The 15,548-nt window shown below is 37.3% G+C and overlaps 1 long non-coding RNA gene across 1 annotated transcript in view; it reads right to left on the minus strand.

Moving 5' to 3' along the window:
- Window positions 1-15,548, minus strand: part of LOC309841777 — a 117,618-nt gene that overhangs the window by 10,489 nt on the left and 91,581 nt on the right. Inside the window, exon 3 of the long non-coding RNA XR_014299306.1 lies at window positions 11,841-11,911. This is a non-coding gene — a long non-coding RNA (uncharacterized lncRNA). The remainder of the gene's footprint in view (window positions 1-11,840; window positions 11,912-15,548) is intronic.

Consider the following 15,548-nt stretch of genomic DNA (forward strand, 5'->3'; position numbering starts at 1 on the left):
AAACTATAAGCATTGAGCTTAATGGTTGATGTAGGAAACTAAGACAGAAGAATAATTATTAAATTTCCTTACTACATACCCTTGAAACAGATGGAGTGACGTTCCTCTAGGGACTCAACTGCCTCGATGTTAATATTTTGCTAAGGGCAAAAGGCAATCCTAGACTGACACCCCTCCTCCTTTCCCCCCACCCCAGTCACCAGGATCCTGTAAGTCTACTTTAACATACAAAAGTTCCTTTGGAAGCTTCTTTTATTTCTAAAGCCCCCCAAGGTATGTGCTGGCAATCATCCCCCAAGCATATGGCCCACTGAGATACATCTGAAGGGTCTCATGACTAAGGGTTTTTTTTTTTTTTTTTTTTTAAAGATTTTATTTATTTATTTGACATAGACACAGAGAGAGAGAGAGTGAATACGAGCTTCTTGCTGATCAGGGAGCCCGGTGCAGAGATCAGTCGCAGGACCCTGGGATCGTGACCTGAGCTGCTGCAGATGCTTATTAACAATGGAGCCACCCAGGCGCCCCTCATGACTAAGGTTTTATTAGACAGGAATAAATGACCTCTTCCCAACAATAGCTAGCTCGCTCAAGGTCCTAGAAACCTTGCTTCAAAATTCCCGAGACTTATGCTCTCCCTAACCCCCTCCCAACATGAAAGTATGTAATGAGCCACTCCTCAAGACCCCCTTGCTGCTCTTTCTGCCCCTGAGTTCTGTCCTGGTGATTTAATAAAATCACCTCTCTGCACCAAAGACGTCTCAAGAATTCTTTCTTGGCCGTCAGCTTCAAACCCTGACATTGTCTTTCCTACATCAATAGCAGTGCAGGGCAATGTTCTAGACTGAATTTGATTTTTAAAAAATGCTTTCAAATCTCAGAAAAGAAAGCACAATTAAAGTGAATCAACTCTGCTAATTAAGAGTAAATAATGCCAAGCTCATTCCACTTCCTTTTTGATATGGCTATTGTGCTAACACATCATGAAAACACAGTAGACATTGTGTATCCAATTTATTTGGGAACACCACATGTGGTTTTAGAGCCATATTGCAAGAACATTAAAAATTCTCAGAACATAGCCTTTTAGAGCCCTTCTTTTAGGTGTAATTAAATTCCCATGTATTTGCAATGTCCTAGTACCCAATCAACTGAGAGCCATCATACAGCCCAGGAGGCTATTAGAGAGAGCCCAGCAGTTACATTTTAGTTATTTATTCACTTTATCTCATGCTACCCTCTCTCAACTCTTCAACCTTTCCATTAATCTGTTAGCCTGTCCTCAGACTCTGTTTGCTTTAAGTTGCTTTTTTCAGACCCTGGAACTTGATTAAGGAAAATATCTATGCAATTCATCAAAGCCGGAGGAAAAGCCAGGCAGTCTTTCAAGTCTTAAGTATAATGTCACCTTTTGCTTTTCCTCCACATTTATTAACTAGGTCAAGTGGTGGACATGGGCCTCTGAGGGTCTCTGTTTGACCTTGCTTTGGGCCTGGCTGCCTTGAGAAAAACAATCTGGACTCTGAGAATAGATTGCTTTTGATTTTGGTGACACGAAATCACTGGCTTTCCAATTTTTTCTGCTTCAACTCATATTGTAAATAGCCTTTATATGGACCACCCTCTAATGGTTGTACCCTGATCATAGGGTGTCAAGGCAAGAGTCAGACTGGGGGCAGTCCAGTTCTGGGCAGCCTAGTTCTAGGTCTCCTTTTTTTTTTTTTTTTTCTCCTTTCAAGAGGACATATTGAGTTATGAGTGAAAATCATGTTATTTTGGTGATATAATCTTGATTCTGGTTTAATGTTTATTAAAAATCTAATTGTCCATATACCTTGGTATTTATTGAAGGTGACAAATTACAGCCTCTCTTAACTGAACCAAGTGAGTTGTGATAGTAGGCCAGAGAACTGGGCTAAATACAGTGTTGCAGCCAGTGGTTTAAATCTGCAACATAAATTCCCTATTTTATTACAGGGGCAGGGAAGGAATATAGTTCCCTTTGTTTCAAATAGTTGATCACGTCCCAACACACTGGTGAAAAAGATGTCTTTATCTACCTAATTATTTTTGAGATTGAAGCAAATGAACAACAAACACGCTTATCTTTGGCCTTTCTATTAACTAAACTACCCCATGCCTCTACTCCCTTTTCTTCCTCCTATCAATCTGCCCTCATCAAAAGATCTGACATCACTCATAAGCACTGTAGTATACATTTAAGTGTACTTTGTTTTTCCAGAAAATTTCATATCATTTGCATTTTTGTCTTGTTTCAACTGTAGAGGTAAAAGTATTCCTATCCAAAAGTTGTAATTTTGTGTCCCTGGCCTAAAATCAGACTGTTTGAAGCGTCAATCTGGAGGCAAGATGAGTTACCCTTTTTTGAAATCATACAAAACAAGCAGCTGCCAAGGAAGTCACCCTGAGTCACAAACTCCTCTGCTAGTGGCTTTTAGAGTTTGCTGGCCTAGATCAGTTAGTTACTCCTTTCCCACTGCTGCAGTAAGCCCTCAATAAAACGTCCAGTTCACTGAAATGTAAAAATCACCCCTCTTTCTAGGAAGAACACTTTGATTCTGCCCATTTCCCCAGACTAACTCTTTCAGATAAGAGTATTATAAGTTGAATAATGAAAGCAAATCTCAAAGAGAAAGAAAGAAAAGAAAAGAAAAAAGAAAAGGAAAGAAAAAAAAAAAGAAAATTGAGGCTTATATCAACTCCAACCCATACAGGGACATAGGATCTCTCCTCAGTAATCCTTTTATAATTCTATCTACAACTTTTCTGAATTAAATACATGTGGTAAGCAACTAATCATGGTTTTGTTTTTTAATTAAAAATTAGGGCTGGACACGAGAGAAATCTCTCATTGACTCATCTAAGCACTTAGACACTCAAATTCAGTTTAAAACAAAACATACTCTGATTAGATATTTGATTCATTTTAATTCCTTTAACTTGAGAAGTCAAATTGGAGATAATAACCACCATTTAAATTAAAAGAGTCTAAAATATTCCACAGACATTTCTGAAGAAGATAAATACAACACAGAATTTAAAGGAGTAAGTATCAAAGTTTCCCTCTGGTGTGCCACTCTCAAGCCTGCATGCCTGTGTTACTTTTGAGGAATCCAGTTAGCATATGTAACAGGACTGTTTCTGGCAGTGTTTCTAATCTGTGAAACTCCGTTCTGTTCAGTGTAGCTGCGGACCCCCTGTTCTGTGCGTCAGTACTAGGATCGCGGGAAACCCAGAAAAGGTTGAGGCCTGGTGGCTGTTCTCCTGGTGCCCGGACAATCGTCCTAAAACACAAATTCATTCATCAGCTCAGGCTACCGTAACAAAATTCTTCAAACTGAATGACTTAAACAGATGTGGTGGCTGTAAGTCTAAGATCGGCAGTCAGCGTGGTCAGGTTCAAGTGAGCTCTCTCTTCCTGGCTTGCAGGTAGCTACATCCTTATTGTGCCCTCATGGGACTCTTCTTCTTCTAAGAGTGCTAATCCCATCACGGGACTCCACTCTCAGGATCTCATCCAAATCATATACCCTCCCAACTGCCATGGCAGACCCTAATACTATTACAGTAGGGTTTAGGGCTTCAAGGTAAGAACTTTGGAGGGAGGCGTGTCATAGACATTCAGTCCATAATAACCACCTCTCTTAAAAGCCCTTGAAAATATCTCTCACCTTGAATTAGAAACCTCACAACTGCTCCCTGACTCTTCCCCTACTTTCCAGCCCATCTCTCATCCCTTATCTTACAGGTAACTTTGATCTATTCTAAACCATCTGCAATGTGTTTTCTGGTGATCTTTTTCTAAATATTTATTTATTTATTCTGAGCGAGCGAGAGAGAGAGAGAATGCACGCACATGAGTGGGGGTGGGGACATACAGAAGAACCTCAAGCAGACTGAGTCCATTGATGAAGCCACCAGAGATGAGTTATCTTCTATTTGGGAAGGATGGAGTGGAGCAGACATGAAGAGTGAGTAAGCAGTGGGGGAGGGTCCCAGGAAAAGGAAAGATGGATGGGGGAAGCAGATCTCTTAGAAAGGTGTATGTGTGTGTGTGCCTGCTGAGCTGGGAGTCTGATGCAGGGCTCTATCTCACGACCTTGAAATCATGATCTCAGCCAAAATTAAGAGCTGCTGCTCAATGGACTGAGACACCCATGTGCCCCTCAATGATCTTTTATACGTCATGTTCCATCAGCCTGGGATCCCTTCCTTGTTTACCTGAACAATTCTTACTCTTAAAATATTGAATATAGCCTCTCTCTTCTCCTATTTTACTCCATGACTTTTCCTTATTCAGTCAGCTGGGCCATTTGTTCTCAAGAATAAGTTATCTCAGGCATTACTGTCTCAGGAAAAGCAGAAAATAAAAGACAAAGAAGTCCATTCTTGCCTTTTGATTTTTAAAAGCCTTAGCCCCTAAGGGGAAGAGAAGCCATGGGTTTGAGAAAATAATAAAGCATAAAAGCAGTTTTCCCCCTGTCACAGATGAAGCCACCAGAGATGAGTTCTCTTCTATTTGGGAAGGATGGAGTGGAGCAGACATGAAGAGTGAGTAAGCAGTGGGGGAGGGTCCCAGGAAAAGGAAAGATGGATGGGGAAAGCAGATCTCTTAGAAAGGTGTATGTGTGTGTGTGCCTGAGAGCCTAGGAGGCTGTGTCTCACCCTGCAGGGAGCAGCTGTAAGGTCCGTCTCAGCCCAAGAGGCCACAGGAGCCTCCAGTCCAAGGAGCTGTAGTATCTCAGAATGGTCACATGAAGGAAAGTGCCATAGGACTTTAGGACGCATAGTTTCCCATAGTGCAGCAGCAGGAAGGCCATTGCCAGAGGAAGTTCCTAGATTGGATATGGCCTTTTACTGGACATGAAGGATGGCCTACCTGGCTGTGACCTGCATGTACTCAACCTTTGGAGCAGGTATGAAGATGAATGCCCCCATGGATACCAGCTACCCTCTCCACCTCTCTAACGTCTAGACACTATGAACATTCCCAGAAGGTGACTTCATTCCTGAACTGATAGAGAGGAAGTTTCCGTCATCTGGCAGAATGGGCAAGAAAGTTAGAAATTAAGTTGAATTCCTAAAAAAAATAAAATGTTACTGCACATCAGAGTTTGTGGACAGAGATTCCAAAGCATACAAGTATTTAAGACTCAGCTTTGACAATATTCTTAATGAATCACCTTCTGATAACTCTCCTTGAGAAAGCGAGGGGTCCTTTCATTTAAAAAAGGAAGAAATCCTTCTTCAAAAGGTTATTATAAGGTTTAATGATAGCATGTTTATAAAAGACATAGTATAGTGCCTGATTTTTTGATAGCCCTCAGTAATTGGTGGATTGTATTCCAGTGTTTCTGGCTCACCTTTGCATAGTGCCTGGCACAAAGCAGACACTCATATGCTCACCAAATCAAATCAATCTAATGCTCTAATTCATAGAGAAGTCGGCAAATATATAAAAAAAAATCTATTATCGGGGCACCTGGGTGCCTCAGTGGGTTAAAGCCTCTGCCTTCGGTTCAGGTCATGATCCTAGGGTCCTGGGATCGAGCCCTGCATCGGGCTCTCTGCTCCATGGGGAGCCTGCTTCCTCCTCTCTCTCTGCCTGCCTCTCTGCCTACTTGTGATCTCTGTCTGTCAAATAAATAAATAAAATCTTTAAAAAAATCTATTATCTATCTATCTATCTATCTATCTATCATCTGTCTATCTTCTAAGGTGCTACTCTCTATATATTTGTAGATATATAACCTGTATGCAGTAATAGTACAGAATGGAAGGAGAGATTAGTTTTGTTAATCACCAGTTTTCTAAAATCTGAACTGCAGGGAAGAAGAAAGTTTGCTTGGTGAAGAAATCAGATACCCTTATTGAGAATATGAAATCAATGATTCCCCCATTTCCTGGACCAAAGAAAACTTAGGCTCTGATCCCAGCTTAAGAATGTACAATAACTTTTAGTGATACTCTTTTCACACATGGATCTAGACACCCATCAAAATTCTTTCTGGCATTTAGTTAAATTTGAAAATAATATTTAGAGAAGACTGTGAGAAATCCAAGGCTATATCACAGTGGGAGATGTCAGTGGCTGTTAAAAGATGACAGGAAGCAGAAGTCTTATGTTGACAGGAGAAAGAAAGGAACGGCTGTAGATCCCAGAAAGAGGGAGTAGGAGAACAGCATCTTCCCTCATGCTACTATCCACCCCTCCTGGCTCTGAATCACAGGTTGCCCCCCGCCCCCTTCTGGGGTACCTGCTGGGACATGAGACCATAGTGCAGGATGTTAAACTCCTTGGAGAGTACTGGCTGTGATTGTTTGGCAGCAACAAGGAAAGTAACACCAGTACCACTAATCAGATACTTGGTGTCTTTATCTGCATGAGGTAGAAAATTAATTGGAGAACAGAACCACAGTGAAGGTGTGAGAAAACCAGGTGGGTGACTTGATGTATGCTGCACTTGGTTAGAAAAGAGAAAAAAAATCTGTGAATTAATTGCTGGGTAGGAATGAAATGAAATGCTCTATCTGATCCAGCAGCACTTCCCTTCCCTCTCCTCCTCATTCTTCTCCTCCTCCCTCTTTTCTCACCAACCAGCCCCCTCTACCCCTTATTTGATATTCATTAGTTGAATAGCTTTGGAGCAGCCACAGGTTAGGGAACTTCTGTCCAAGGGTGACCCCCTAAAACCTTCAAAGGGATCCAGAAGAGAGAAAGGGGAAAGAAATGATTTTTGTAAAAGGCTCTAGATCTACAGAAATGGAAATTAAGAGACTCTTAATGAATCTTTAGTGCTAAGAAAGGGTTATGACTATGTGGAGTGGTGGCATCTATTTTTTTTCCACAGGGAGTAGGAACAGGATGTAATAGGCAATTACAGTGGGGTGGAGTGGAAGATTAGGTAAAATACTATGAGTTTGGTGGGAGACACTGAGAACTATAGCACTGAGATTTGTAGATTCAGTTCAATTGTCTTGCTGGGTGTTTTTTGTTTATTTGTTTTTAGTAGTGTAATGTTGCAAAGACATTAGACAAGGTTTCTCATTGTTGACATTTTGGGACATAGGGCTGTCCTGTGTATTATAGGATGTTTAGCAGCATCTCTGGTCTCTACCTACTAGATGCCAGAAGCACTCTCCCAAGTTCTATATTAGAGTATAGGCTAGTTGGACCTACACTGAGGTTTTTAGCCTGTGATTTCTATAGTCTAAAGTGGAGCAGGAAACTTCTTCATAGTAAACAGGCACTGATTCCAGGTTGTTTCAAGTTCCGCAGTAGAGTGAATTGAAATTTTATACCGTTTGTTGAGAAATTCCTCAACTTCTCTAGATATAACAGGTACACTGATAAAACTGCATCTCAAATGAATGTTGTCAAAAACAATTATTTAAAAAGTCTAAGGAAAAGGGTGTGAAAATGCCAGAGATGTGGATTTTAAATAGAGAATAAAGATTGAAATAAGAGCCATTTCATTTCTTCTGTCAAAATTTATAGATCAGCAATGTTAATATCCATAGAAATTAAAAATGCTACACAATACTAAAAATACTATAAAATCACTACTCAATATTAAAAAAATTCAATTTAAAAAAAGCCAAAGTATCTGAATAGACATTTGTCCGAAGATATTCAAATGGCCAACTAGTATGTGTAAAGGTGTTCAACATCACTAATCAGCAGGTAAATGCAAATCAAAACCACAATGAGATACCACTTCACATCTGTTAAAATGGCCATTATCTGAAACACAAGAGATTAACAAATGCTGATGACAATGTGGGAAAAATGGAATCCCTGTGCACTATTGGGAGGAATGTAAATTGTACGGCCATTAGGGAAAATAGTATAGAAATGCCTCAAAAATTAAAAATAGAAATTACATACAATCCAGTAATTCCTCTACCAAGAAAATATGTGAGGAAACAAAAACACTATGTTGAAGAGATATCTGCATTCTCATATTTATAAATGTTATTATTTACAGTAGCCAAGACATGGAAACAAGTTGTGTCCATCAACAGAAGAATGGATCAAGAAGATGTGATACACACGCACACACACAACATGCACATGCAGAGGAATATTAACAGAGTATAAAAGAGAGGGAAATCCCACCATTTGTGGCAACATGGATGGACCTTGAGGGTATTATGCTAAGTAAAATAAGAAAGACAGATACTGTATGATATCACTTATGTGTGGAATATCAGTTATGTATCTCCTCCCTAAAACCCCAAACACATAGAAAAAGAAATCAGATGTGTGGTTACCACAAATGGGGAATGGAAGTCTGGGGGAATTAGGGGAAGGTGGTCAAAAGATACAAACTTCTGGTTTTAAGATAAATAAATCCTAGAGATTAATGTACAATATGATGACTATAGCTAAAACTTCCATATAGTATATTGGAAAACTGCTAAGGGAGTAAATTTCAAAAGTTCTTATCATAAGGAAAAATACTTTTTTTCCCTTTTTTACATTTTTGTATCTATAGGAGTTACTGGATGTTAACTAAACTGTGATAATCATTTCACAATATGTGTAAGTCAAGTCACTCATTATCCTGCATACCTTAAATTTATATAGTACTGTATATCAATTAATCTGAATAAAACAAGGACAAAAATAAAATACAATTCAAAAAAATTACTACAAAGTTCACCTTCATGGCAAAAAAAAAACACTCAATGTCCCCATGACAGGGGAGAAGAAGGAAGATGAATGGAACGGAGGCCACAGCAATACCCAATCACAGCCTGTTGTCTTTAACCCCTCCAGCCACTGAGGACAGGCTAGAGCTCTGCTTCCCAATCAAGGAATTCCAAGTTGCATGTAGTGCTACCAACGGAGGCCACAGCAATACCCAATCACAGCCTGTTGTCTTTAACCCCTCCAGCCACTGAGGACAGGCTAGAGCATTAAAGGAAATACAGTAGCAGAAGGAATTGATATGAGAATTCCCAGTTGCAGGAATTCCAAGTTGCATGTAGTGCTACCATCTTCAGACTCCAAATGCACAGGGAAAGAAAGAGCATTTGAATTGGATTTGGAAATTGGAATACACCTGAGATAAAGTGATAAACACAGCAGATAAACACATCTGAGGAGTAACATAAGCATTCAGCGTCAAGTTAATCCCATGATGGCCTCTAAGAGAAGAAAGTACAGATCCTGAATTTTAAAAGCCGAAGAGTAGAGTTAAAGCAACCAACACATGAAATGGCCTTAACAATGACCTAAATGGTGTTCATTCTTATAATACCTGTATTGAGAGGTTAAAAACAGTTTGGACATTGTATTCCACTTTGTCCATTTCACTTTGGTTCTTGTAATAGTTTTGATGCTTTTCTACTTTCCCCAGGGCATTTGACCCCTGATCACACACAACTTACTGAGAGATTAGAGAAGTATTGTCTGGAGAACAATAAGAGTTGGTGGATAATCTGGGAAGGTTTACAAAGAGAATACAAAGAGTGGTTATCATAGGGGTAGCACAGGAGTCGGATGTAGGTCCTGTGTGTTCCATCAGGGTACGAGCCTGAGCCCATTATTGCCATCTAGCCCTTTCTACAATTGACCTTGAATAGAAGGTCAGTGTGATATTGACCAAATTTGCAAGTAGCACAAAGCTTGCAGGTAGGGGAGATAAAACACGATGACATATTACAAACCCAGCAGGATACAGATAATTCAGATCACTGGTTGAACAAAAGTGAGATGAGGTCTAATATAAAGACATGCAAGATAATATATGCACCCGAGAGAAAATAACTCTCAGCACAGATTCAAATTACGGGGGTATTACTCAGGAAGCTGTCATGCTGACCGAGATTTGGGGAGGATGGTGGATAACAAATTGAATAGAAGTTCACAGTGCAATGCCACAGCAAAAAAAGGGCAGTGCTATTTTGAGATGTTTAGACAATATAAAATGATCTTTGAAAATACAAGAGGGGACAGAGAATTGCTTTTTACACCAGTAAAATCTCACCTTGAACTCCCTGGTCCCCTGACTTTAACAAAGACAGCAATGAGAAGGGAGATTAAGCAAAGATAGTTATTTGAATGCTATTCAAAATGATGCACAGGTCTCCCTAGGAGAAGCCGAATTGTCTTCTTATGCCAGGCAAACACGCATTTATAAAAAGTTTTCTCATATCAATTCCTTCTGCTACTGTATTTCCTTTAATGCCTTGTTGACTTTCAGAAAGGAAAAAAAATAACCAAAAATTCCTATAGGGAGCATAAAATTTAGGATCTTTCATATGTTTAGTAATATGTATTAGGTATAAATTCTTGCCTGCTAAAATCTTTGACTCTAATAGAAGAGAGATGACAAAATTATGCATACAAGGACAAATCAGTCCTTATATTAGACTAATATTAAACTCATCCCAGAACAATAAAGGTTCAAAAGGGAAGTCAATTAGGGAAGATTTCAAAGTGATCTCCCCTCCCCATTCATACTACTGAAAGATGAGTAGCAGCGAGAGGGGACAGATGATTCAATGGAGAGAAACTGGAGCCTGGAAGGCACATGAGAGGGAAACGCTTGGCACCTGAGCTTGTCACTGGAGGTGTCAGGAATGGAAAAAACAGAAGAGTAGAGAATGTGTGAAGGAAAAAATTAGTAATACTACAGAAGATAAGGTGTTGGCATCAGAATAACTGGGTTTTAATCTAGAATCTAGTACTCTGTAGATACACACATACCATTTATTTAATCTCTGTGACTGAAATGTTTTAAATCCAATTATAAAAACTACTTTGCAAGGCTATTTTGAGAACTAAAAATAATATATATGTGACTCACTTAGAGGTCAAACATGTATTAGGTTCCTGATAAATGTTTACAATTTTAGTGACTGATTAGTTGTTGAAGCAATAGAGGAAAAAGAATAAAAGAGTCTGAGGTTTTATTCCTGGGTGGATTTTTATACAATTTTTAGAAATACAGCAGATAGGAGAGGAATTTATTACTTTGACAAGGCAGTAGAATACTGAGTTTCACCCATGTTGAGTTTGAAGAGATGATAGAATGCACTGGATTTTGAATTTTGCCAGAGTATGCCTCTTGAGGTGTTTTATGCACTACCAAATGTGGTGAGAGTAGAATCATTAAAATAGTACAGTTGCGTAAAAATTCTGAACCCGGTTTTCAATACTTGGAAGAGTAGGGATGTATTAGCATTTCTGTTGAACAGATTTTGAATGTTTTGATGAGCCTAGGTCAATCTGAAATAGAACTCAGGGCTAAAAATTCTCAGCTCATTGGACCACACATGATTTTTTTAAAACACAAGTATCTAGCTAAAGTTATAGAAATTACTCATGCTCAGTTTCTAATTCACATTTAATTCCACACATATAATGGCAATGTTTTTATGTAAGCAAAGAGTATGTATAGTGGGAAAATTTCCATATGACTGTAACCAGATAAATAAACAAAACTATAACAACAATCCAAATGGAGGATGTAGTGAGCATATCTACCTTGCATTACGATTTATCTTGTCTTAACTTCTATGTCTAGGAATACTATTGGTTGTCATTGAATGGTCTATAGCCACAGGAACAAGATAGAAATACCTTAAAATAGTCACAGTATGATGCTTCTTTGCACACGCATTTACTTCATTTTGTCATCATTCAAAAGACATTTTATTTCTGTCATTCAAACTAATAATCACCTCTAAAACTTAAAATGTTATATTAAAATATTAAATATAACAAACACCATGTTGGCTGAAGCATACCTAATTTTACTGATAACAGCTTACTGATAAAAAAGAGAAAGGTTAACATTAATACTTACAATTATCTTCCCAGTTACCCAAACTTATTCTCACACCTTGATATTCTAGAGCAGAGATCAGCAAACTTTTTCTGTAAAGGAGCAGATAGTAAATATTTTATTTTGTGGGCCAAGAGCTAAAATATAGGATATTATATAGGCACTCATATAGAGAAAATAGATGTCCACAAATTTTTAAAATAATAATTGAATATTATTAATCAATATAACTCAGTTGGTATATAATCATAATTAAATACAATTTTTTGTAATATAGGTCTTTTAATGAGAAAAATGGAATTTTGGAGTGAGGTGACAGTTTGCTTAATTGGGGTTCAGTTAGTATACCCTGTCATCCTGGTAGGAATGTGACTTATTCCTTCTACAAAGCCTTCCCGGGCCTCTTTGAACACAGAGATCTTTTTTTTCAAGGAATGCTCCAGAATGTGTCGCCAGTACCTCTCTTTTGGCACTTTTTTACTACTCTCATAGTGTTGAACACTTTTCAATGCAGGGAGGCAGGTTTAGAGCACAAGCTCTGGGCTAAGATTCCCTGAATGTGAATTCTAGCAGAATTGAAATTTTTGAGTTTTATGATCTTTGACTACTTCATTTTGCTTATCTATAAAATGGATATTAGTGCCTACTTTACAGATTGCCATGAAGATGAAATGAATTAATAAAAGCAAAGATTTAGAAGAATACATGGCATATTATAAAGCTCTTGATATATTATCCTTTTAATTTTTTTTTAGTTTTTAAAAATTTTTAAATTTTATTTTAAATTCCAGTAACAAATTTCTTTTGCTATTTTTCATTTATGATTGAAGTATGATTAAAATACAAGATTGTATTAGATTCAGGTGTACAACATATTAATTTGACAATTGTGTACAGTACTCAATGCTCACCATACAAGATTATCATGATGTTGACCATATTATCTATGCTGTACTTTTCATCTCTGTGACTTATATATCACTGGAAGTTTGTACCCCTTAATAGCCTTCATATATTTTGTGCACTGCCTACCCAATTCCCCTCTGGTAAGTTTCAGTTTTTTTCCTCTGTATTTAAGAGTCTTTTTTGATTTTTGTTTGTTCATTATTTTAAGATTCCACATATAAGTGAAATCATATGGTATTTGTTTTTCTTGGACTTATTTCACTCAGCATAATACCCTCTAGGTCCATCAGTGCTGTGGCAAATGGCAAGGTCTTGTTCTTTTTTATGACTGAGTAATAATCTATCCATATATACAAACCACATCTTCTTTATTCATTCATCTATCAAATAGACATTTGGGTTGTTTCCGTATGTTAGCTGTTGTAAATAATGGTGCAATAAATAGAGTGCATGTATTTTTTCAAATTACATTTTTAAAAAAATTATTTATTTATTTGAGAGACAGAGAGAGAGGGAGAGAGTACATGCATGAGTAGGGGGAAAAGGCAGAGGGAGAGGGAGAAACAGGCTCCCTGCTGAGGAGAGAGCCTGATGCAGGGATCTATCCCAGGACCCTGGGATCATGACCTGAGCCAAAGACAGACACTCAATGGACTGAGCCACCCAGGTACCTCTCAAATTAGTGTTTTTTTGTTTTTGTTTTTGTTTTTTGATAAATATCCAGTAGTGGAATTACCTGATCACATAGTATTTCCATTATTAATTTTTTGAGGAACTTCCACACTATTTTCCAACGTGGTTGCACCAATATCCATTTCCAGAAACAGTACAGAATGGTTTCTTTTTCTCCACATCCTTGACAGTATTTATTATCTTATTGTTTTGATACTAGCCATTCTCTCAGGTGTGAGAGGATATCTCATTGTAGTTTTAATTTGTATTTTCCTGATGACCAGTGATGCTAAGCATCATCTCATGTGTCTGTTGGCCATTTCTATGTCTTCTTTGGAAAATGTCTATTTAGGTCCTCTGCCCATTTCTTAATTGGATCTTTTACTGGTGTCGACCCTTATAAGATATATTATTTAAAAATATCTTTCCCCATTTGGTAGGTTGCTTTTTCATTTTGTTAACAATTTTCTTTGCTGAGCAAAAGCCTTTTATTTTAGTGTAATTCCAATATTTATTTTTGCTTTTATTTCTCTTGCCTGAGGGACACATTCATAAATACTTTGCTAAGGCTGATGTCCAAGATGATTGCTTGGGTTTTCTTCTAAGAGTGTTGTGGTTTCAGGTCTCACATTTAGGTCTTTAATCCATTTTGAGTTTATTTTTGTGCATGGTGTAAGAAATTCTCAGTTTTATTCTTTTGCATGTAGCTGTGCGATTTTCCCAAAACCATTTATTGAATAGACTGTCTTTTCCCTATATTCTTCTCTTCTTTGCCATAGATTAATTGGCTATATATGCATGGATTTCTGGGCACTCTATCCTGTTCCACTGATCTATGTGTCTATTTTTGTGCCAGTACCATACTGTTGTGATTACTATAGATTTGTAGTATAGTTTTAAATCTGGAGTTGTGATATTTCCAAATTTATTCTTTTTCAAGATTCTTTTAGTTATTTGAGATCTTTTGTGGTTCAATACAAATTTTAGGAGTTTTCATTCTAGTTCTGTAAAAAAAAATGCTGCTGGTATTTTGATAGGGATTGTACTGAATCTTTTGATTGCTTTGGGTAAAATGGATATTTTAATGACATTAAATCTTCCAATCTATGAGCATGGCTTATCATTCCATTTGCTTGCATCATCTTCAATTGCTTTCTTCAGGTCTTATAGTTTTCAAAGTATAGATCTTTCACACCCTTGGTTAACTTTATTTCTAGGTAATTTATTATTTTTGGTACAATTGAAAATGTGATTGTTTTCTTATTTTCTCTTTCTGATATTTTTATTAGGGTATAGAAATGTAAGAAATTTCTGTATATGAATTTTGTATCCTGCAACTTTACTGTATTTATGTGTTCTAATAGGTTTTTTTGTTTTGTTTTGTTTTGTTTTGTTTTTTGGTGGAGTCTTTAGTTTTCTACATACAGTATTACATCATCTGCACCTAGTAACCATTTTACTTCTTCCTTATTATTTGGTATGTCTTTTATTTCTTTTACTTATCTGATCATTGCAGCTAAGACTTCCAGTACTATGTTAATAAAAGTGGTGAGAGTGGACATCCTTGTCTTGTTCCTGGATCTTAGAAGAAAAGCTCTCAGTTTTTCACCTTTGAGTATGAAGCTAACTGTGAGTTTTCCATATATGTCATTTATTATTGAGGTATGTTTCCTCTAAACCCACTTCATTGAAAGTTTTTGTCATGAACACATACTTTACCAAATGATTATATTGAATCTACTGAGATATTCTTCTGATTTTTATCTTTCCTCTTGTTAATGTGATTTATCATATTGATTGATTTGTGAATGTTGAGCCACCCTTGTATCCCTGGCATAAATCCAACTTGATTGTTGTATCAGTAAATTTAATTTGCTAATATTTTGTTGAGGATTTTTGCATTCAAGTTCACCAGAAATATTGGTATGAAGTTTTTTTGTAGTGTCTATCTGGTTTTGGCACTATGCCTTCAGAATGTATTGGAAGTTTTCCTTTTCTAATTTTTGGAATAGGTTGAGAAGGATAGGAATTAATTCGTCCTTAATTGTTTGATAGAATTCACCTGTGAAGCCATCTGATCCTGAACTTACATTTGTTGGAAGTTTTTATTACTGATTCAATTTTTGTTACTAGTAACAAGTATGTTCAAAT

This window comes from Mustela nivalis (genome assembly GCF_964662115.1).
Source record: "Mustela nivalis genome assembly, chromosome: 10".
NCBI lineage: Eukaryota > Metazoa > Chordata > Mammalia > Carnivora > Mustelidae > Mustela > Mustela nivalis.